Source organism: Ailuropoda melanoleuca, chromosome 1 (genome assembly GCF_002007445.2).
Source record: "Ailuropoda melanoleuca isolate Jingjing chromosome 1, ASM200744v2, whole genome shotgun sequence".
NCBI classification, from domain to species: domain Eukaryota; kingdom Metazoa; phylum Chordata; class Mammalia; order Carnivora; family Ursidae; genus Ailuropoda; species Ailuropoda melanoleuca.
Window position 1 is genome coordinate 14,250,542 of NC_048218.1, and position 25,285 is coordinate 14,275,826.

Consider the following 25,285-nt stretch of genomic DNA (forward strand, 5'->3'; position numbering starts at 1 on the left):
TTTGCGAAGCCAAATCTCCTGTCTATGTTTTTCCAGCTGGCGTGTGTATTTTATGAAATTGTGGCTATCAAGGTGTCCGTGTTTGGGAGCTGTTTGCTATAGTGCATTACCTTTAGACTCAGCCTTAAGCTTTCTTGTCCTACATTGAGAGTCATCTTGAAATTTCAGCAAGAGAATACTAGAAAATGTCATTAAGTGTTCAGACACAGTGTAAAACATATTCTTTTGAGCCAAAACAACCACTGAATTTATTTTGCATGAAAACATTGTTTCACCACTGTTAGCCCCCTTGTCAAACCCGATCCCTCCTCCACGTGACTGTTTTGAAATGATAGTTTTTATAAGGTAGGTAGTGATTCCTCAAGTCAATTGCAAAGATCTCCTTAGAAAGTGAATCTCAGGAATTCCGGTTGGTTAAATAGCTATGATTGTGCCTTACCCACCTACTGTTTCAAACAATCTCGAAGACCATGTAACAGGGAAAAAGTCATACACAAAATAAAAGGCTATTTATAGATTTGAAACTCAAACTGCCCCTTCTGATATCTTTCCGGAAGGTGAAATGGCAAGGGATGATTTCTTTTAGAAGGATCTTGCTGACACAAGTATTAATATTCTTGAACACTTTGAGACTTCACATCCCCTTTCCTAAAAGTCATGTTTTCATTGCTGGTGAGGTATAGCTTCTGATACCTTTTTTTTTTTTCTTTTCTTCTCTTAAACTGTGAGTTAGATATAGGACAGAGATGAAAGCGTATTCCCCCAAATCACATATCATCTAATCTCAGGCCTGGAAAGGGACATTGACTCCTGAAGTCTAGTGTTACACTCCTATTCTCCAGTTCCCACTCCACAGCATGTGGAAGTCTAGCTAGTACTTCCAAGGAAAGCACGCCCACCATTTAAGAGCTTCTTGATAATGTCGGAATCTGCCTTCTCTAAGATTCCACCGATTAATTTTAATTTGAACATTTGGGACTGCAGAGCATAGCCTAACTTCTCTTACACATAAAAACTTCTCAGGTAACCAGGCCCGATATAACCTGCCCTGCCACCAGAAAGATTGGTTTTCTTCATACCAAATATTCCCAGTTTCATTAACTATTCCTCATAAGATGTGGTATAGAGTTCTATCCTAGTTGCCTTCCCTACAAATTTACTCTAAATTCTTCTTGAAATGAAAGATACAGAGTATAACCTTATTCCATATACAATCTGAGCAAAGAAAGTTCCCATGTACTAGACTGTGATCTCTTGCATTTCTCTCCAGAATATCTCACTGGTAATTCATACTAAATTTATGGCCCACCCAAATCCCTAAGGCATACAGTGCTGCCAGCAAGCCTCACCTTTTCCCTTCTGTAATTGTCTCCTTCCTTTTAAACCCAAGAATAACTTCTCACAATTATCATTGAAATTATATTCAGATACAGACTACTCATATGGTCTACCAAATTTTTTTGGATCCAGATTCTTTTATCTGATGTTATCTGCAAGTTTTACAATTATTTTTGGTTAACGTCATGGATGGTCTTGAATCACAGCCACTACTGGCTATTTACCCAAAGAAAACAAAAATACTATTTCAAAAAGAGGTATGTACTTTTATCCCTATGTTTATTGTAGCATTATTTACAACAGCCAAGATATGGAAGTTGCCCAAATGTCCATAAATAGATGAACGGATAAAGAAGATGCAGGGTGTATATGTACACATATGTACATATAAATACACACATATGTACACCTATATATAATGATCTTGCCATTTGTGACAACATGGGTGGACCTAGAGGTTATTAGCTAAGTGAAAGAGGCCACACAAAGATGAATACCATGTGATGAATACCATGTGATTTCACTTATATGTGGAATCTAAAAAAAAAACAAAAAACCAAACAGCCAAATAGGTAAAAAACCAAAAAGCAGAATTAGACCTATAAATATAAATATAAAGAACAAACTGATCATTGCCAGAGGGGAGGGGGGTAGGGGGATGGTATAAATGGATGAAGGGGAGTGGGAGGTACAGGCTTGTATGGAATGAATAAATCACGGGAATAAAAGGTGCAGGGAAATAGTCAATGATGGTGTAATAGCATTGCATGGTGGTAGGTGGTCGATACACCTATCGTGAACATAGCATAATGTATAGACTCGCTGAATCGCTAGGCCATATACCTGAAATTGATGTAGCATTATGTGTCAACTATACTCAATTTTACAATGGTTTTACCAGTTATAAATGCAATAAACAAAAGTACAAGTAGAAAATTCTCTATAGTACATTAATTTGTGTTCTCCTGTACAGTGGCTTAACTTGTTTAATGATTTGCCTAGACACATTTTTCTCATCTTATTCACATTATAGTGAAAAAGTATGCCATATTCCTTTATATAATTTAAATGCTGTCAACTAAATCTTTGTGATCTGTGTGCTTCATACTTCTGACAAGAAGATAAGCCTCATTTTTATGGTTTTTTTTTTTAAATCAGACAAACCATGCCAGAACTTCATCTTAAGATATCACAGGGCACTCCCTTAATAATCAATTCTTAGAATCTTTACTGTCCTCAAACTCAAATTCAGTGCTCTGGTTTGTAAAATCTACATTATGCTGTTGGAAACTAGGGAGTGATTTGCCTTTCTCCAGCCTTCGGATACCTCTAACATTTGCTGTGTTTCTCGAGCAGTTCTGTGGTTCTGAAGTTCTTCCAGTGCCCTGGGATTTAACCCCAATAAGCCAGCAGCCAGAACTCCCTGAGAGCAGTGCAGGGGTGTATGTGTCTGTTGGGGGCAAGAATCCACTTAGAACTTTTGAACCTATCCTGGATTTGAGTTCCCACTTACAAATAACTGTTTTCCCTTTGATTCTGTTTTTCAACACAAACAAAAAAAGAGCTAATGGCCGTGGAGGGATCTTTTTTTTCCTTTGTGATATCCACGTTTGTTACACCACACCAAGTTCTTCAGAGAGCCATGGTGTTAGTCAGACTTTGAAACACAAAACAATCCTCTTGGTTATCCAACTCAGTTTTTGCTGCCTTCAGTGGTTAGTACTTTGCCTTTCTGACATCCTTCTATGAGCCTCTAAATTCTAATTCGCCCTTGGATCCTAGGGCTTCTCTTTCCCTAGTATGCATAGGATGAGGTCTCAATGTCTGAGTTCTTTGAATAGATCTTTGCAAACATGCTTGTTACTTTAAGAAGTTCTCCCTTTTCTTCTTCATTTAGGAACACACAGACAAATTCTAGTTTTTAACTTGCTGAACTGTCTTCCTTTCCAGAATCCAATAGCACGTAATCAAACATACTCTTCTGAAAATTTTTAATTTGCCTTCCCAGCAGAATATTGGAAGGTAGATAATAGTTTTCCCAGAATGATGAGCTTCCTTAGGGTAAAGTACAGAATATTGCTTTTTCTACACACATTCAGAGCATCAGAGGCCATACTGTCTATGGTTACTGTATTTTTTTCTTCCAGTTACCATGGATGTGGAACAGTTGTGCTATGTGCTATATACTCTTTGCTGTTTTGCTATTCTAAATCTTATTCCCGTGGTGAGTTTGCCTTTAAGTTTGACTTAATGATAAACAAGTTAATTTTCTTTTTTCTATTCTTTATAGATTCTGAAATATTTGGATTTCAATACATGTCCAAGAGTAAGGCTAACTCAGAAAAAAGATGCAATACATAGGGAAAGTTGTCTGTTTTCCTAGGCCTCCCCATGCTGTCGCTTGCCCCACCTCAGTGGGAGCCTGCCTACCCTGCTTTCCAGTTTCTCAGTTCTCTCATAGTGCTGCCTCTTGTGACTCCAACTAAACATAATTACACATTTATTTCTTTATTTGTAATGAGATGTAAATACCCGGAAGTCGCTCTCCCTTAGATAGATCTACGTTAACAAGCATCAGGTGTTATGAAACACTGCTGGCTAGCAGGAGGGCAGATGGCAAGTTCAACATCAATCACTCATTTATTCCTTCACTCTACAAACATCTATTGAGCCCTTTCTATGTGCCAGGCCTGGGCCAGGCACAGGTATATGAGGTCATTCCCTAACCTCCAGGAGTTTCCTTCTAGGAAGGAAGATACCAGGATATATGAGATGTACACATCAAGAGTTTTAAAGTCAGAGGGGTAATTTTGAATTACAGTTTTAAGTCAACTAGCCAAACAACTGGAGAAAGCATCCCATGTATAAAAATGTGTGGGAAGAATATGAAATAACTTTTCAGGTTTGGAAGATTGCAGGTTTTAGGGTGTGCTGACAGCAAAGGGTCCCCATTTGCTAAAGTGAATAGAGACAAAACAGGTGCTAGATCATGAGGAAACTTATGCCTAAGTGAGGACTTTAGACTTTATCCCTAAAACTATGGGCAGTTTCGAAAGTAAAATTTTCTGAGGTCCTTGGAACAAAAATACATGAAGTTTATTTTCTTTTCTATCCCCCCATCTGTCACAGTCTCACAATGATCACCTAGCCCTAGATAATTAATTCCAAAAGAGGATAGCTAAGCTTCGTATCTTCTCTATTGCCAATACGATTACTGTTTTTGAGGCATAGGAAAAAGGTATATACACATGACTAGGGGTTAGCATAACATTTGTCTTATTGCTCAGAGTATGAGATTTAGTGAGTGTCTGTTAACATCTGTAGAAAGATCTCTATCTGGATACAGACATGGCTATATATGCATTATTTAGCTATTTACATATACTTATCACAGTTTCATGTTTACAAACTTATGCTTCACATGCAACCATGGCAAATCAGAGCAGATCTTATTTTTAATCCAAATTGAGCAGAGACTTTATGATTTAATATGTCTTACTATAATTATCATAATAATCGTTCCACTGTACATAGGGACTTTTCATAAAGCAGATTAAATTGGCCAGGAAAAAAAAAAACATAGAAGCTGTACTGCATAGAAACAACCTAAAATTAACATCTGCAAATAAACCAGGGGACACGTGTCCGTCTGCACGTGTCACAATCATTCCTAGAGATTGATCATCTTTTCCCTGCCTGGCCCCCAAAGCATGTTATTTCTTGTGATTGGTTTTTCCATTGTATTAAAAACAAAGACATATTACAATTCCCTCTTAAATTTCCCAGTGCTTCAGTTCAATTTCCTGCCGGTTGGTTTCTGCTTCCTGCTTTTATTTGTAAGACACTATACGCTACAAAGGTCAGTGCGTTGAGTGGCTGACATGGCTATGCATGGCAACAGAACTGTGGGCAGTGGTTTGCCAGGGCTGTGAAGGTCGAGACATGCTAGTGCTTTCAACAGTACCAGTCTCTCCCACAGAGTTCTTTTACCACACGTGCCGGCTGCCATGAAGGGCAGCACGTGCTTTGGGGAAACCCATCTGCTGTTGAGGAACAGGTTACTGAGTCAGAATTATGTAACCAAATGGGACCCAAGTCACCAGATAATTGCTAGCTCTGGATGGAGCTTTTTAGAAATGAGGGTAAAACCAGTGAAGTAAACAGAAAGGGGAAAAAAAATCATTCTTCCACCTCAGGCTATTCCTAAGTATGACTTGTTAAGGGCTAATGACTTATTTCTAGGGCAAAGGATTATTACCTGTATTGAGGGCCCAAGACCAGACATATTTACGTAGTATAAAATATAGTTTCAAACCTCCTGAAAAGCCCTGAATCCCAAAATTCCTCTCTGGCTCTTTTTGTACCCCAAAATATTCTCATCAAATGACAAATTGTTTGGAGATACGCATTATCGTCATTGAGTTTTCTGATTATGGGATTCAGAGGCTCTCAAGAACTCTCAAAACGTAATTGTGTTCTCAACAAGGTTCTGATGAATGAGATGCTTGGATGTGATGGATAGTCACAGAGCAGTAGGAAATCATGTGGGAAATAAAGAGAAAAGGCCAAAGATGAAGCAACAAGACCTGATGCATCAGGATTTTACCCTGCAGCCAGCCCCCCAGGGGTCACTCCTCTGAAAAGACTCTCACCTGGCCTGGAGAGGGAACTGCAGTCACCAGCAAATGTGCCAAGTGAGCAGCTCACCACAGGCAGAAACTTCTAGGAGCTGCAGGTTAACAGATAAAGATACAAAAATACAGCAACAAAGTAAGCTAAAAGTGAGGCAAAGAAAGAAAGAAATACTGGGTTAGGGGAGGATCTAAAATAAAAAATTCCTAACCAGAGCATGCCTGCATGCACAGCATGTTACTTAGACCATCATGATGAGCAAGAGCATAGGAACACCATGCCCATAGGAAGATGGAGTGTGAAAATCAGAAAAGCCAAACCTGTAGCCAAGAGCAGAAGAACAGAAATTAAGACGAGTGTAAGAATAATAATACAGAAAAACCTACTATTTATTGAATCCTAACCAGTGCCAGAAAAGCGCTAAGCAATTTGCATACATTACCTCATTAAACATTCACAAGAACTGTAAAGCAGAGGTTTTACTCCTATTTTATGTATTAGGATGCTGAGAAGTAGACAAGTTATGGGGTAGAATATACTAGCAGAGCCATCATTCAAACCCAGGTCTGTCCCAGTCTAAGCTCATGTTCTTAAACACTCATTAGGTCAAGTAGAAGGCAAGGAGCCAAGTAAGCACAGGAATCAACCAACGAGTGAAGAACAAAGTGGGGGTGGGGGAGAAAGCAGGTCCAGCACAATTTCTCCAATTGTTATTTTCATTGACTATCAGTAGTGATAACAGATTATACTGCATGAGTAACCTCTTCCATTATCCCAGTGAGTATCACATATATTTTTTTAGAATATCATCATTTCTGTTAAATGATTTCCAAACATATAAATCTCCTTCCAAATGTCTGATTATACTTTGGTAGAAATTAATATACTTACAAGATACCAAAAATTATCCCATCATTGCTCTAAAAAATATTAAAACTGAAAAAATAGTTGATCCTCCGTATTTATGGTAACACTATCAGATATTACTAATGCTTCCTTCTTCCCATTCATTTATTTGATAAGCATATATTAAGTATCTACAATATGGGGCGCCTGGGTGGCTCGGTTGGTTGAGTGTCTAGCTCTTGATTTCCACTCAAGTCATGATCCTGGAGTCCTGGGATGGAGTCCTGGGATCGAGCCCTGTGTTGGGCTCTGTGCTCAGTGGGGAGTCTGCTTGTCTCCTTCTCCCTCAGCCCCTCCCCCTGTTCATGCTCACTCTCTCAAATAAATAAATACATCTTTAAAAAAAGAATCTACAATACGACAGATCTGCAGTAAACCTTGTGTAGTGGGAGAGACCTATATTAATATGTAGGTAAAACTACATGTAAAATTGTACATAAAATTAATTTTATTATAATATTGTATTTATGTGTATAAAATTAAGGCTGCCATCAATACAATGGAGAAGTTCATGGGCTTTGAGAGTGCACAGTGGAGATTCTCCATAACCGTGGCCGTTAAGGAATGGCTTCTAGCTGAAGTCGTGTGTGACGTGAGACCTGAAAGTTAATTGGAAAGGCTGGTTGAAAGTAGGGTAGAAAGAACATTTCTGCAAGGGGGCATAGCATTTTCACGGGCCCTTTGGCAGTCGGTAGCATGAAGCACTCAGGGGAGTGGGAGAAGCTGGATCTGTGGGAGGCAAAGCTGGGGGAGTGGAGGAGCCTGAGCTGGCAGGTCGGTCAAGCATTTCTGCCACTCTCCATTTGCATAGGTTAAGCACAAAACATTTGCCTCTACCAAATACTGTATGTTTCATAACCACTTCAGTATCCAATATATTTATCTTTTGCAATAAATTATGGTAATAGGATATTATAGTACACACCTTATAGGAGAGTTTCACCATAACATTTATGAATTAAAAAAAAAATGCCCATATAGACAGATCTGTGGGAGCTTGCTTTTCTGCTTGTGTTACAACATATTCCCTCCCAACCAAATGTGTATGATTCTGTGATTTAGCTTCATATTAATATCATAAATATCTTTGCACCACTGTTGCATTATTTAATCACCTTGAATTCTTACATCTTTATTCTTTTTGGAATCTCTATGATCCTTGGACACATCACATGATAGCATAAATAATCTTGTTCTTATAAGCATTTATAAACTTCTAATATCTAAATTTTATGAGATGAAATTACTTCTATGGCATTAAGTTTTCTGAATTTCCTTGTATTCATTCAATGTATATTTATAATTGCAATTATTGTGTAAAAGATTGTAGCACTTTCTAGAACTCTATAAAAAATAAATTATAAGGAGGGGTGCCTGGGTGGCTCAGTGGGTTAAGCATCTGCCTTCGGCTCAGGTCATGATCTCAGGGTCCTGTGATGGAGCCCCATGTCAGACTCCCTGTTCAGTAGAGGCTGCTTCTCTCTCTCTCTCTCTGTCCCTCCCTCCACTCGTGCTCTTTCCCACTCTCTCTCTGTCTCTAAATAAATAAATACATACATAAATAAATAGCTGTATTAGGTTAAGTACAGGCTGTCATCAGAGAGACTCTACACTTCATGCAACAAGCACTGTATCTGTCTTGTTCACCATTCCATTCCCAGTCAACTCACAGTACGTACAGCACATAGTAGTTCTTCACTTTTTGTGTATAAACAGAGAGGAAATTAAAAGAAGAGGTAGAATGGGTCAACATTTTCTTTAAATTCAGGCTCATGTCTGATTTAATTTGATTTGCCTTCTTCTGCTTTCTTTATGTAAACATGTCTGTGTTCATGTGTGTATAGATCTGTCTCTCTAATGCAATAGTCATGGTTTATTTCTCATGGGAAAGACTAAACAAAGCAAGCACACACATGTGCGTGCACATACACACACACACAATGATAATTAATTCATAACAGTGTTCTTAATGCACATATTTCCATGGTTGGAATGATTCTGTCTACATTTTCCAAACCAGTGTTTTCCAATCATTGTCGGCAAAATACCCTATTTGGAACGTGTAGTATAAGATTTCACAAATTGATCCATATTTCTTATACGTTTTGAAAATAGGTGTTTCTATTTTTGAATCAATTCTTAAAGAATGAAAATTTGGCAAAATGCAACACACTTTTTCTTCCTTCCAGCACATCTCTTGCGTAGTTGGAAACTGGAGAACCGATTACCAGTGTGGTTATCCTAAGCGAATTCTTACATGTTTTTCTTCTCTGTGAAAATGTTTCCCGTCTTTTTGATTATAAATGTTACAGAGTATGATGTGTGAATCAATCCTATCTGTGCAGACACAGCAGAATGAAAGGTATAATGATGTAGGAGTGAAGTGTCAATGAATAATTCATATCTGACAGTGTGCGGTATTGAGTTCTATCAGGCAACATTCCATGGCAGAGAGGTCCTCAAAGGGCTTCTTAAATTCATCTGCATCAGCTCATTGTGTTTCTGCTTGGGTGGCAGAATCGATCATTTAGAATGAATGAAATGACATTCAGTGGCACTGCTTGCTAACACAGATAGAAAAATAGGTAGGTATTTATCACAATCAAACATTCATTCAACAAATGTTGATTGAGTTCCTACTTGATTCCTGTGGGGTGTTCAATGCTGGAGGCTCAGAAAAAAAAAACCCAAAAAACCAACTGTAACGCAGTCTCTAACTCCATAAAACTCACCATCATTGGTAGAGATATATAAGATAATCATATCTCACTATGGTCCATGTTGTAAAGAGACAAGTTGGCCAAGATACTTTGCCTACACTACAAGCAGGATTTGAAGAAGATAATATATGGGGAATACACCACCAAACAATGATCCAGAAATAGATTCTTCTTAAAATTAGTGACTAGAATGGCCAGGCTTATTTTTTAACAGAATTTCAGTAAGTTCACTGGAACACGTGGTAAAATATAGATCTTCCTCGACTTACAATGAGGTTCTGATAAACCCACTGTAAACTGAAAAAACTCATAAATTGAAAATGCATGAAACACACCTAACCTGCTGAACACCATAGCTTAGACTTAGCCTATCTTCAATGTGCTCAGAACACTTACATGAGCTCACAATTGGGCAAAATCATCTAACAAAAAGCCTATTTTACAACAAAGTGTTAAACACCTCATGTATTACTGAATACTGTACTAAGAGTGAAAAGCAGGAAGGTCGCCTGGGTACAGAATGCTTGTTGAGTATCTCGGGTGTTTACGGCCATGATTGTGTGCCTGTGGCTGGCTGCTGACACCCAACGTCACGAGAGAGGATCGTACCACATATCACTCTCTGTGGAAAAGATCCAAATTCAAGATTTGAAGTACAGAAAAAAAATTTTAAAAATATAAACAACCAAAATTTGAAGTGCAGTCTCTACGGAATGAGTATTGCTTTCACACCACTGAAAAGTTAAAAAAATCATAAGTAGAACCAATGGGAGTTGGGAAGTGTCTGTGTTTACTAACTTGTGCCTTCATTTTGACCTAGGGAGCAAATTTCTGTGAAACTTAACACACCTATGGAATTTAATTTAGGCTCCTCCTCTTTCCTGCATTAAGCCACAATGGCAATGAGTTCAGTTTAGGCCTGGGAAAGAGATTCAGTCAATTCATGGTGATGGACACACAGAATTTTGGAAATTGGATTTCTCAGACTGGGTTACAACAAAGGAAGCTGGTGTAAAAAGTTCGATCTGGAATAAAACTGGTTAGATTTGAAAGCTGGCTCTACTATGTGACCTCAGACGAGCTTTTAACAGTATTAAGTCCATTTCCATTTATAAAATAGGGCTAATGATGAAAACCTATATCACCTGGTGGTATAATAATGAAATAAATTATATAAGGTACTTTGCAGTATCCCTGCCTTTTATAAAGTGTTGAATAATGCTAGGGTTTTAGGAAAGTATCTATTTATAATGTAAAATTTAATCAGCAGTATTTAAATCCACTTAAAACACAGGCTGACCTATACCCAAATTACTTAAAATTTTCAAGCATAAATGGCTCTGAGTTTATGGCAGTCTGTTATATTGGTGACCTTTGGTGAACCACGAGTCCTGGTAGGCAAGCCCTGTGTAGTGACTTGGAGCAGATTCCCTGGCTCTTAACTGGAGGTGGCAAAAAAGACACTGTGTCAATTCTAGAGCCTGGTGGCTTCTGCTTTTACTCTCTTGAAAGCCCCACACCACCATGTAAGAAATCCCGTTATTTTACAGCACAATGTGGATGAAGAGAAGTCCTGAGACTATATTGTAGAACGAGACAGGCTCAGTCATTCTGGTGTCCCAGCTGATTCAAGCCTCCAACTGACCCCCCAGCTGAACACAGCTGACACAGCCTCATAAGCAACCCCTGACAAAGCAGTCGAAGAACCATCCAGCGGAGTCCAGCCCAAAGCAGAAATTATGAGCAAATGAAATATTTTTGTTTTAAAACACTAAGTCTTGGGGGTATTGATTTCAGCAATAAGTAACTGAAATAGGGCTATTCCCTTTTCTTCAATCCCTTCCCCTGCCACACATACTTTTTAGATTTCTTCCCCTATGTTCCCATTTTACTGATCACCCATTGGTAAATCTGCAAGAGCTCCTGTAGGTTGAACTGTTGAACTAAAATATCATTCTTGACTCATTTACAGCATTTAGGATACATGTTAATTATAAAATAATAGGATTCAAGGAAACCTGAGTGCCCAAGTTGGCTATAGTGGCTGAACATTATATCAAAAAAAGGCTTACAAGTCTGCAAGATCGGTTTCTCGAATGTTGTCACCTAAATCTTTTTATGCTTTTGTAACGCTATAACCCATTGTTGACTCATCATGATTTGGATGTTGTAAAATATTATGTACATATTTGTATTCATAAAATGCCCATTGTCCATTAATCTCTATTTCTCTTAGGGTTGGATTTTCTTTAAAGTTGCAAAAAATAATTTTCACCTGGAGGTTGAGTCCAAAATGCTATCTGCTTTAAAATGTGTGGCATGTTCTGAATTAAAATAACAACTTCAAGCCTCAAATGTAAGAATTTCAGAAGTTAAACTTCTCTTCAACTTAATCCATACTGCATTTCTTTATTAAGTCATGCTTTTCTGATTATACTAAACCAGCTAAGTAACCCTAAAGTATTGCCAAATTTTTATTGAAGATGAGTTTGAACAATCAGAAGGTTTATCCAAAGAGGTAATTCATTAGCCCCATGATCTCACTGAATCACTTCAGCACAGCAGCAGAACCTTGGCGAAGACTACTTAATTTGCCCTTTAAATGAAGGCATCAGTTCCCATGAGAGTATCTCTAACTTCAAATCTGTTAGTACCATATAGAAGACTTCAGAAATTATTACTCAGGTTTATAATATAAGCAATCGAGGCGCACCTCGGTAGCTCAGTTGGTTAAACGTCCAACTCCTGATTTCTGCTTGGGTCATGATCTCAGGGTGTTGACGTTGAGACCTGAGACAGGCTCAGCGCTAGGCATGGAGCCTGCTGGGGTTTCTCTCTCCCTCTTTCCCTCTGTACCTCCCCTACTCCCCACTCATACTCTCTCTCACTCTCTCTAAAAATAATGATGATAATAATAATAATAATAATAATAATAATACAAGCAATTGATTCTTCTATTGGTATTTTGAAAATAATTCATGTTGGGATTTAAGGAATAATAATTACTCAAGTCCCTCAATCAGTATTCAGGGTTCTCCAGAGAACCTGTATTCAGGGTTCTCCAGAGAATGAATATATAATGAATACATATATATATGTGAGTGTATATATATATATATATATATATATATATATATATACACACACACACCCATATAATGATATTTTTATATAATTTATAAGTGATATAATTATATAATAACATACATAATAAAATACATAATATGTATTATATATATTACATATATACAAAATTTTAAAGAATTGGCTCAGCAATTATAGAAGGTAGCAAATCCAAAATCTGCAGAGTGGACCAGCAGGTTGATGCTGCAGTTCAAGTCCAAAGGCCATCAAGCTAGAGACTCAGGGAAGAGCAAATATTTCAGTTCAAGTATGAAATGATTTTGCTACAGAATTCCCTCTTGCTTAGGGGAGGTCAGCCTTTGCTCTATTTAGATTTTCCACTGATTAATCAGTGGATTTGATAAAGACCTGCCCGCATTAGGGAGAGCAATCTGCTTTATTCAAAGTCCACTGATTAAATGTTAATCTTATTCAAAAACACTCTCATAGAAATATCAGTATAATGTTTGACCACATGTCTGAGCACCATGGCCCAACCCGGTTGACAGATAAAATTAACCACCACACTCATCTTGCGATGTGAGCTGATCTTGAGGTAGTCTCAGGTATCCATAGATGAAGATGAACGGTAGCAGTGTTTGAGTAGAAGTCATGACTTGGAGAAATGGCCAGATGGGCTTGTAACTCAAACCTCCCACATTAGTGACCAATGACCTCTACGCAGTTATCTTTCCATAAGGAAGAGAGACGACTATGTAGAATGTGAGAAGAAAGTTCAATCGTGTGCATCATGCTTTTCTCCGTCTTACTACCTGATGCCACTACCACTCCTTGAAGAGAAATGGCTGTGAAGACAAAGAGGAGGCTGCAAGTTACTGGTTGAAATGGTTCTGAAGGAGTGGATTAGTACTATAGGTCATGCAGGTTTGAGCGAAGAGGGACAGAACTGTTCCCTCAAATAGCATTCAAATAAGATGTTTCAGAAGAGTTCTGGTTTCAAATCTAAACATTCATCATCCAGAATATGGCTGCATGTGCATTACACACTTAAAAAATTATGTGAAGGATGTTTTTGGAGGTAATTTAGAAAATCCAAACATATTCTTCAAGGTTTCTTCTTTAGGTCACTGCTCCTTTTCTCTAAGAACAATGTAAGATTTTGGTCATCCTTCCAGCTTTCATATTTTCCTTTTACGTGATCTCTCAATATGATTCACAGAAATTTAAAGGTCCCACTAGCAAAATAGCCCATCATAATTACACTTAGCTACATTATCCTTTCTCAGCAGAAAGCTGGGGAAATATAATTTGTCATCATTTTGCATAATATTAACATATTCATACGTTATCCAAAGATATGTCATCTAAAAAGTTATGCAAATGCCCAGAATATTTTTTCTCTCAAAACCCACAGATCGAGATTTCATAAACATTCTTGATTGTTTCTTGTTCATCTAAACTATGTCTTAGGTTGTGTGAAGTAAAAATGTTTTTGCTTTCTTAACAGAACTGACTTAAATATTATCTAAGGATACCCTCAATACATAATGCACTATTGTTTTAAAACTGGGAAATACAGCCTGAAGTCTTCCTTCCATGATTGTTAAAGCTTTTGCAACACAAACCTAAAAGTTTCCCAAAAGATTTGCAACTTTTTCACAGGGATCCAAGAAACACATAAAATCATATTTTCTTCTTTGATGACTCTCCATTTAGGAACTGAAACTGAATTAACGGTTGACTCTTGAACAACATCAGGGTTGAACCTCCGGTGTAGTCAAAAATCTGTGTTTAACTTCTGATTCCCCATAAATTAATTACTAACAGCCTGCTGTTGACCAGAAGTCTTAATTGATAACATAAACAGTCAACTAACACATTATTTTGTATAGTCTATGTATTATATACTATATTATATTATATACTATATTCTACAATATATTTTTTAAGATTTTATTTATTTATTGGACAGAGAGAGACACAGCAAGAGAGGGAACACCAACAGGGGGAGTGGGAGAAGGAGAAGCAGGCTTCCTGCTGAGCAGGGAGCCTGATGCGGGGCTCGATCCCAGGACCCTGGGATCATGACCTGAGCGGAAAGCAAATGCTTAATGACTGAGCCACCCAGGTGCCTCTATATTCTACAATAAATTAAGCTAGAAGAAAAATGTTAAGAAAATCTAAGAGAAAAGATTTACTGTGCTGTACTGTAAAAAATACACCCACACAGTGCAAACCTGTGTTGTTCAAGGGTTAACTGTGCTTCTTAATATTTATTTAAATATTAAGACTCTCCAGCTATAATCTTGAATCATTTATTTCAATAACTCATTGAACTCACAAACACTTATTAAGTATTTGCTCTGCAATTGGAGATACTAAGTTCCAGTAGACTTCAAAATATTTCCAGTTTCAAACCACTTATCATCTCTACCCAGACCACCATCCCCCTTCCCTGACCAATTGTAACCTCCTCCCTGGTCAGTGCTTCTCACCTTGTCCCCATTGGATCTATTCTCCACAAAGAAGTCAGTGGGATCCTGGGAAGTAGATTGTCACTTGCCTTCTCAAAACACTTCATAGTCTACAAATAAAAGTCAACTTTGTCCTTCATGATCTTGCTCCTCTTCATCAAAGCATAGGTATAATACCTTCCCTCCTCATTTACTTTGCTCCATCTGCACTGGCTTACTTGCAGTCCTTTTAGCATGCTCCTGCCTCAAGGTCTTTGCATGCCTACGAAGTTCACCCTTTTCTTTACTGAGTTCTCTGTGAAAGTGAGATGTCATCAGAGGTGCCTTTTCTGAAGAACTGAAAAGCACCCCTTGGATCACTTCCCATCCACTAACCATGCTTTTGAGCCTTGTCACCCTTTGACATTTTATATATTTAGCTTTGGGGGTTTGTCTCCCCCAGTGAAATGTAAGTTTCATTAATGAAGAAAGCATGTTTGTCTATTTGTATACTATGGTGACTCTTGAATGTAAACAGTGCCTGTTGGGGGCACCTGGGTGGCTCAGTTGGTTAAGCCTCTGACTCTTGATTTTGGCTCAGTTCATGATCTCAAGGCCGTGAGATCGAGCCCCGTGCTGGGCTTGGTGCTGGGCATAGAGCCTGTTTAAGATTTTCTCTCTCCCTCTCCCTCCACCCCTTCCCCTTGCTTGCACACGTGCATGCTCTCTCTCAAAAAATAAACAGTGCCTGATGTGTGGAAGACACTCAAAAACATGTTTTGAATGAATAAATGAAAAGTGGAAGATTTCTTTGAAGCTCTATTCCAATTTGGAGTAAAAGTGAATAATTATGAAATGCTATTTTGAACATACTCATAGTGTATGAGAGAATTGCAAGTAGAAACGTATTCTGCTTGGGAGAGTTGGAGAAGACATTAGAAAGAAAAAGAAATTGAGTTTAAATATAGGCAAAAGTTTATTAAACAGGGAATGGCATGCATGTTAGAAGGACCAGCACAGGTCAGTGTACAGAGAGTTAAAAGATGCCTAGCACAATTAGAAAACTTTGAATCATACAGCATGGCTGGCACATTCTTAGGTCAGCCTTGCTTGGAAGAATACCCCTTGTTGGTTCTCTAACATTTCCTGCCTACTTCCTCTCTTCCAGGGTAATATTATAGACCCCCATACATTTATACACATATTTATATACATATATGTGTGTATATGTGTGTGTGTGTGGTGTGTGTGTGTGTGTCTGTGTGTGTATATATGTATATATTCTACAAATATTGGGTAAATATTGTCCAATCACTTTCACATATTTTATTTCACTTTAGCCTCACAAAACCCACTGTGAATTAGTTGTAGCCAACTCTATTTTACAAACAAGGAAGCTGGCAGTGATGTTAAAACAATTTGCCCAGAATCACACAGTAGTGCCGAAGCCAGGTTTTGGCTGTAAGTTAAGTTCTCTTTCCTTATGTCAAGTCACCTTCCCATCCTGTCATTTCCTTAGTACTGTGGAACAAGTGTACCTTCCTGATATAGCTAAAGATACATGATCATTAGGGAAATTCAAATCAAAACCACATTGAGATACCACCTTACATCAGTTAGAATGGCAAAAATTGGCAAGATAAGAAACAACAAATGTTGAAGAGGATGTGGAGAAAGGGGATCCCTCTTACACTGTTGGTGGGAATGCAAGTTGGTACAGCCACTTTGGAAAACAGTGTGGAGGTCCCTTAAAAAGTTAAAAATAGAGCTACCCTATGATTCAGCAATTGCACTACTGGGTATTTACCCCAGAGATACAGACGTAGTGAAGAGAAGGGCCATATGCACCCCAATGTTCATAGCAGCATTGTCCACAATAGCCAAATTGTGGAAGGAGCCGAGATGCCCTTCAACAGATGACTGGATTAAGAAGATGTGGTCCATATATACAATGGAATATTACTCAGCCATCAAAAAGAACAATTTCACAACATTTGCAGCAACATGGATGGGACTGGAGATTATGCTAAGTGAAATAAGTCAAGCAGAGAAAGACAATTATCATATGGTTTCACTAATTTACAGAACGTAAGAAGTAGGAAGATCAGTAGGAGAAGGGGGGGTAAACAGAAGGGGGAATGAACCATGAGAGACTGTGGACTCTGGGAAACAAACTGAGGGCTTCAGAGAGGAGGGGGGTAGGGGACTGGGATAGGCCAGTGATGGGTAGTAAGGAGGGCACGTATTGCATGGTGCACTGGGTGTTATACACAAATAATGAATCATGGAACATTGCATCAAAAACTAAGGATGTACTGTATGGTGATTAACATAACATAATAAAAATTAATATTTAAAAAAAAAGATACATGATCATTGCATCATGTAGAATTAGGGTAGGCTTAGTGTGATTGAAAACCCAAATAGCAAGTTTAATTAAGAAAGAGGCTTCTTTCATGTAAAGGAAGTTAGGATATAGGATGCCTTGTTGCCCCAAGGAGAACTTTGGAGAACTTCAGTTTCTTCTATCTTTCTGTTCCATCATGTATAGTTTCATCCTGAAGGTGATCCCCAGGGAAAAAATAACAGCTGGAACTCCATATATTCCATCCAAATACCAGCCCATGAGAAAGAGGAGATTCTCTCCTTCTGCACATATTTCCTGGAAGATGGGTAGACTACATTTGCTTACTTCAATTGGCCAGAACTTGTCACATGGTCAGAGATGAGGGATGGAGTGACTTCTATTCTGGACAGCTATACGTCCTGCCAAAAAAAATACAGATTCTACTAAAAAAAAAAAAAATGACAATAGGTATGGGATCAAACTGCAATTGCCATAAAAGTGTTAGGAACACTTCTCTTTATTTTTTTCTTTTTATTTTTTTTTATTTTATTTATTTATTCGACAGAGATAGAGACAGCCAGCGAGAGAGGGAACACGAGCAGGGGGAGTGGGAGAGGAAGAAGCAGGCTCATAGCGGAGGAGCCTGACGTGGGGCTCGATCCCATAACGCTGGGATCACGCCCTAAGCCGAAGGCAGACGCTTAACCGCTGTGCCACCCAGGTGCCCCAGGGACACTTCTCTTTAAACAGAATATTCAGGGGTTTGGAACCTATGGCTCATGGGCCAAATCCAGTCGGCCCCCAGTTTTTGTAAATGAAGTTTTACTGAAACACTGCCATGCCCATTTGTGTATGTATCATCCATGGCTGCCGTAGCAGAGCTGAGTAGTTGGAATGGAGACTATCTGGCACATGAACACTACAGTCTTTACTATATGACCATTTACCAAAAACGTTTCCTGATCCCCGCTCAAGATCTGTGGGTTCAAGTTTCTAAAATGGACTCAAATTTTGTTAAAGATTTCTCTCTAGAGAGAAAGAGCATGAGCAGGGAGGAGGGGCAGAGGGAAAAGGAGAAGCAGACTCCCCACTGAGCAGGGAGCCTGACACGGGGCTGGAGCCCAACACGGGGCCCAATCCCAGTACCCTGGGATCATGACCTGAGCTGAAGGCAGATGCTTAACTGACTGAGCCACCCAGGCGCCCCAGATAGACTCAAACTTTTTAAATTACCTACCCCGTTAGGATAAAAAGAGTGCCCCCACCAAAAAGAGCCCAATCCCTGTATGTGTTTTAATTTATAAGTTATATACATGCAAGGTAGTAATAAAATAAGATATACCCCGGTTTCCACCTAGCTTTGCACTAACTAGCTACGAGAACTGGGGCAAATCATTATCCCGCTGTCTCCTCGTTTGTAAAATGGGGACTATAATGATATATATACCTTATAGGGTTGTTGTGAGGGTTAGGCTGGTACATTTGAAGCACTTAGGAAAGTGCCTGGTATGTTTCCAATATAGCACAGTGACCAGTACAGCAAAGGAACCATGATTTGAACACATGGTTTCCAACTTTATAGGATGTTTATTAGAATTTCTCAGGTAAATAGCTGAGATTTTGGAGATTCCAAAAGCTATGTTCACATCCTGGCACATTCAGTTACTACATGGATAAACTTTAGACCTCTCGGGACCTCAGTTTGTCATCTGTAAATTCAGGATAAGAATCCTGATTGCCTGGGTGTAAATCAGTATCTGTTATTCCCTTAAGTCCGTGCTTTGCAGATAATAAACATTTAATGATCTTACCTATTATTCTCCCCACACTCTAAAATGTTTACAGCTTTGGGGGTGCTTGGGTGGCTCAGTCCGTTGAGCCTCCAACTCTTGGTTTTGGCTCAGGCCATGATCTCAGGGTCATGAGATTGAGTCCTGCATGGGGCTCCACGCTCAGCTCAGAGTCTGCTGGAGATTCTCTCTCTCCCTCTCCCTTTGCTCTCCCCCCTGCTCGGTCTCTCTCTCTCTCTCTCTCTCTCTCTCAAATAAATAAACCTTTTAAAAAATGTTTACAGCTCTAATTGGCATTAGAGGGAGAACTATAGCCCATAGAGTCCATAATTTTCTGACAAGTGAAGGAAGTACATGTATATAACAACACTCATTGAATTCTTGCAGTGATTTTCCTACAGGCATCACTCAGCTACATGGTGTCACATGCCCATGGTTTCTGTGTCAGGTCTTCTTTCCTCTCCATCCCACCATTGACTCTGCCGGCCTATCTTTTCTATCCCCACAAAGGGGATTCTAATTAGAATTTCTCAAAGAAAACGTTTTCTCAGGCCCCCATCCCATTCGTCATTATCGTTACAAAAAATAGAACATCAGATGCTGCTGATGGACCCAGAAAGATCCATACTGAGAAAGAACCATTGGATTGACTATGATGGATGCCACAATAAAAGCAGTGCAGAGTGAAATGACAGAGGTGAAGATCTTTTTGGATGGGAAGTGAGAATAAGAGAGAAAAAATTGGAAACAGAGAGTCTAGGCAACTTTTTCCAGAACTAGCTGAATAAGAAATGCTGTGGCCCCCACAGTGCCATGTACGAGTGTGCCACGGATTTCTATGCAGCCAGTGTTCCTCTCTGTATCTGAGAGGGTGTGCAGAAAGCCTCACATCAGCATCTTTCACTTGATGAGCACTCTGCATGTTGACTTGTGGCTGGCTTCGACTTTAAAGAAAACTCAAGAAAAAGACAACTTTCTTTAGTCACATCATGTTTCAGTCCTGTATATCTAATATTAACAAAACAAAACAAAACAAAACACCTGGTGTCTATTTCAGGCTCATCCCAGCCTCAATGTGTAAGCTACTATCTGGAAAAAACCCACAGCTGACAACATGATAAGGTGAAGGATAAGTGGGTAGGAGGGTGTGGGAAGGTTGTCCTTGTCATTGGTGTCAGGGTCTCATACAGAAACTGGATCCCTTGACCTGGCTTGCTAGCTTCAAAACCTTTAATTCTTCTCCTGGCTTTTATTTCAAGTACTATTGGCTGCTCCCTTCAAGCCTCAATCCTCAAAGATACTGCCAGATTTTCTCTGGGTGGGGGAATGATGTTGACCTTACAGATGTTAGTTTTATATCCTCCATCTAAACCTACAGAATGTGTGGCTCGGAATCCACTAGCATCCATGCTGACAACCTTTGCATTGTTCCAGGGTTGAATGCAATTTGATTGGAAATAACCTCAACAGTGAACTCCAAATATCATCCTGTAAACTAAAAACAGAAGAAAAAGAAAACTCTCGCACACACACATATATACAAACACACAAACCATGCTGGCAGCCCTAGAATTTGTCCTTTCTGATTTTTAATCTGGCTCTGTTTTTGAAGTAAACAAGTATCTACCATAAATATGGTGACCCTTAGTGGAGTATTTGCCTCCCCTGGAGCTCATGCCACAAATGCTTCTAAGCAGCCAGTCTTTATTCATGACCTGCGGCGTGTGCGAGCTTCAAGCTCATTCAGAATGGAAGTGGTGATGAGATGGGAAGAAGGGACGAATTTTAATCTAATAAATAATCATCATCCATGCCTACTTGGAAAATAGCTTTCTTGTTGAATAATATTTCAATACATAATATCTTGAAATGAGACTGCCATTACTAATTTAAGTGTAGCTTGCCATATAAATCCTGCAAATATGTACATACATGAGGCCTAAATTACTCTCTGGGGCCACCTTCTCATGCTTAAATTACCTTAAGGAGAAGCCCATTTAGGTGATGCTAGGGCCAGTCAAAGGGAAGGATAATGGCCATGGGAGAGCCTGAAGCCTGCGCTTAGTGACCTCCGCCTTATGCCAGGCTCGCGAAATGCTCCCGGGCATATTTCATATTCACAGGTCAGTTTTCTGAGTGACTGGTGAAGACCTGGAGTTAAGACAAGGTCAGATTCATCCTAACTATGACCTAGACTACATAAGAGGCTCCTACACTAATCTACTGTGCACTGTATCTGAATTTCAATCACGAGGAACAAATCTCTCAGAATCCTTGTATATGCCAGTGGTGTTATGCTGACCTTTGAATTACAAATAGATACTGAGAAAGAAATCCCTGGAGCAGGCGATATCCATTAAATAACAATTATGAAAAGCTGTTTGCCTTTTGGAATGGCTTTTCCCATAATGAGGATATGACCAAGTTGGGAGGCTGAGGAGTGGTGGGACCCATGTAGTTTCTAATTCTGAATTATTCATTTCTCAAATGGAGAGAAATCCTCAAAGCTGGGCCAGGGAGAGAAAGTCCAGGAGGCCCCAGGGTCTTTCCTAAGGCCAGCATTTATACAGAAAGGGCCACAGAGACTGTGCTAAGAATCTAAAAGAATTAAACTAAAAATCCAGCTTCTTTTCTCCATGAGAATTCTAATCTTTTGAGTATAATTCATTGCAGTTTGGGATGTATCCAAATCACCCAAGTAAATCTAGTTTCATAAAAGGTTTGGTCCTGGAAAAATGTTGATTGTTTCTAAATATTTATTATTTACTTTGGGTATGTTCAGAAAATATTGTGTGCATTGTTTCTCATGGAGATAGATACATATATAAAGAATTCTTGTATTGAAGTCTACGGAATGGCTGGGATTTGGACATGTTTCACCTTTCATACCATCCATTCTATAGAGAGAGTTTTGGTGTTTTGTTTTGTTTTGTTTTTCTAATGGTTTCCATCCTTAGGATACAATACACTCATCTAAGTGTCTAAGACTTCAGTCTTTGGAGTTAGATGGTCCTGCGTTGAATCTCATCTTGGTTCATGATAAGTTGCATAGCAAATTATTCAACATTTACTCTGTTTTGCATCGCTAAATAGGAATAATAATGTCTAGCTCATAGAGATAAGGAGAAGATAAAATGAGAGAATATGTTTAATGCTTACTTAAACATTGGGCATATAGCAAGTCCTCTATAAATGGTTCTATATTTATTATTCAGCTATTGTTGTAGCAACAATCAACTTGTAAATCCCAGGGAGTTACGAAGCAAATATTTCATTTATTGTTCCATTTCATGATGGCTACAGGTCTGTTGTTTCAGTCGGCTTGGCTCGACTGAGCTGTATGTGACTTCTCTAGGAAATGCTGTTGGTATGGTGGAGGGCAGAAACTCAAGACAGTGGCAAGAATCCCAGATGCTTCTTAATGCATTTGTTTCGAACCAGTACAGGAACAGCTCAGAGATATCGTGGATTCAGTTGCAGACCACTGCAATAAAGTGAATATTGCAATAAAGTGAGTCAAATAAATGTTTCAGTTTCCTAGTGCATATAACAGTTATACTCCTGGCATATCTCATTTTATTGCCGTTTATTGCAATTCACAGATTGTGGTTTTTTGGTTTGGTTTTATTTTGTTTTTATAAATTGAAGGTTTGTGGCATCCCTGCAAGGAGCAAGTCTGTAGGCACCATTTTCTGATAGCATGTGTTCACTTCATGTCTCTGTGTCACATTTTGGTGATTCTATAAATATTTCAAATTCTATTATTATTATTATCATTATTATATTTGTCATGATGATCTCTGATCAGTGATTATGACTGACTGAAAGCTCAGATGATGGTTAACAATTTTTAACAATAAAGTACTTTATTGCAATATTCGTTTATTGCTACAGTCTGGAACCAAACCCACAATATCTCAGAGGTATACCTGTCTGTTGTTACTTCATCTATTTTCCATTAATCAAAAAAGACAGATGGCCAAACCTAGAGTCATCAAGAGAAGAAAGTGGGCTCTGCCCCTCAGGAGGAAGTGAGCAGCTGGGAACAGTACACATACAGCTCACTATTATTAGGTGATAACCACGGAGTCATAAAATTTCAATTTCTGTTCAATTTTGGTAGTAATTATGAGTTAAGAGACATACTTTAATCAATTTTAATATCTATTATTTCCATTCTATAAATACTAACCAGTGATAATTGTTGGGTATTTTTAACCGCTCTCATAGCAATAATAATCATCCAACATTGCCTATGATATAGTGATGAGGACAGTCTTTCTATAGATACATTTTTTACATGTAATCATTTTTTCAGAGTTTTTAAGAGGAGAGGGGAAAATTCATGGATTACATTTCTTTAGTCAGTGGGAACTCCTATCCTAGAAGAAAAATGATACTGCAGACAGAACTCTGAATCCTATTATATCACAGAGTTACAATGGTACCACTATCCCTCCGCCATCCCTGGTATCCTGCCACCTCACTAATCATAACTTCCTTAAATAATAATAACAGCTCACATCAACTGAGCACTTAATTTATTCCTATTTATTCTCAAAGTACCTTATGAAATATCTACTGTAAATGTCTTCATTTTATAGATGAGAAAGTTGAGGTGTGGAGAGGTTAAGTGGCCAAAGCCACACAACTGGGAAGGGAATGAACAAGAATTGAAACCTAGACAGTGAACTCCAGAGCCTTAATGATACCCATACACTGTACTATGGCCTGTGAAAATGATGGGTAATCATGACCATCAAAATGCATCAGTCACTTATTATGGGGAAGAAATGAGTTCGTGCATTAATGCATTTAATCCTCAAAGCGTGGTTATAAAATAGATACTATCATTATCCCCATTTTACAGATCCAGAGAGTTAAAGTAACTAAGCTAACATGGCACAGCTGGCTAAGTAGTGGAGACTCACTTTGAAACAAGAAATTCTGGTGTCAGAATTGACGCTCTTAGGCTCCATGCACTATTGTCTTGACGAAGAAAAATGGAAAGCTTTATTACCCTCAAAATACCCACACTCCTTCTGTAACCTGCAACCCAACTCTACATCCCGCAGGGTACCCAATATTCCAGACCTATCTCCCATGCAAAGATTTCAGAGATGAGCTCCTGTCCAGCCTATGTCATCCCTTTACCTCCCAAGTTATTCCCCGTCCTGTCACCATAACAACATACAACCCGCAATACACAGTTGGAATCGTTATGGAGAGAGGCAGAAGGGAGAAGCTTTTGATGTGTCTCTTCAGGGGTCCTCTCTGACATCTTTATCTCCTCCTGGTGAACTTTGGGCATCCTGGGATCTACAGCTCTGCCAATTAGGCTGTAATCGGTGCAGCTGCCTCTGTGCACGCCTGGCTCCCGGGACCCTGGTAGGACATCTCGCATCCATATGTGGGCTCGCCCAACACCCAACATCCCCAAATCAGAATGAGAAGAGCATCTCAGTTACACAAAACATTGCATAGAGTAAATAAGGAAAAAACATGGGCTGCATCTGCGTGTTTCTCCTTTATCACAAAGGGACCACAAACTGCTGCAAGCAAATGAGAGAAAGAGAATGCTTCCAGACTCCCTCTCCTTAGTTAAAGAGGTGAGGAAAGCAGAAATCAGTATGCTGCCCAGAACGGAATAAAAATACCACTTAGCAAGTGCATCGTGGCCCTAGGAGTTCTTGCTCCTTAATCAGTGGATCAAAAGTAGATTTTCCTGCTTTGTATTTAGTACCCCTTTATATATTAATATGTGGAACTAGAAAATTTTCCCCATGGCTAAGGGATTTGTGTTAAATACTTTGTTTTCTATTAATAGGTGTATCAAAAAAGCACACCACGGGCACCAGGTAGAAACTTGTCAGCATCTTTCCTATGACATTACCTATTTATGTATCATCTCAGGCTCTAACCTGTGCTCTCAATGCTTACTATGTGATGGGTAGGGAAGGCACTTCTCTGGGTCTCAGCCTCTTCATTTAGAATCTCCAGTATTGACGGGAGTCT

At 38.9% G+C, this 25,285-nt stretch overlaps 1 protein-coding gene across 1 annotated transcript in view; it reads left to right on the forward strand.

Annotated features, from left to right (window-relative positions):
* Positions 1–25,285, forward strand: part of GRIK1 (glutamate ionotropic receptor kainate type subunit 1) — a 340,717-nt gene that overhangs the window by 92,264 nt on the left and 223,168 nt on the right. The gene's annotated exons all lie outside the window — the stretch shown is intronic.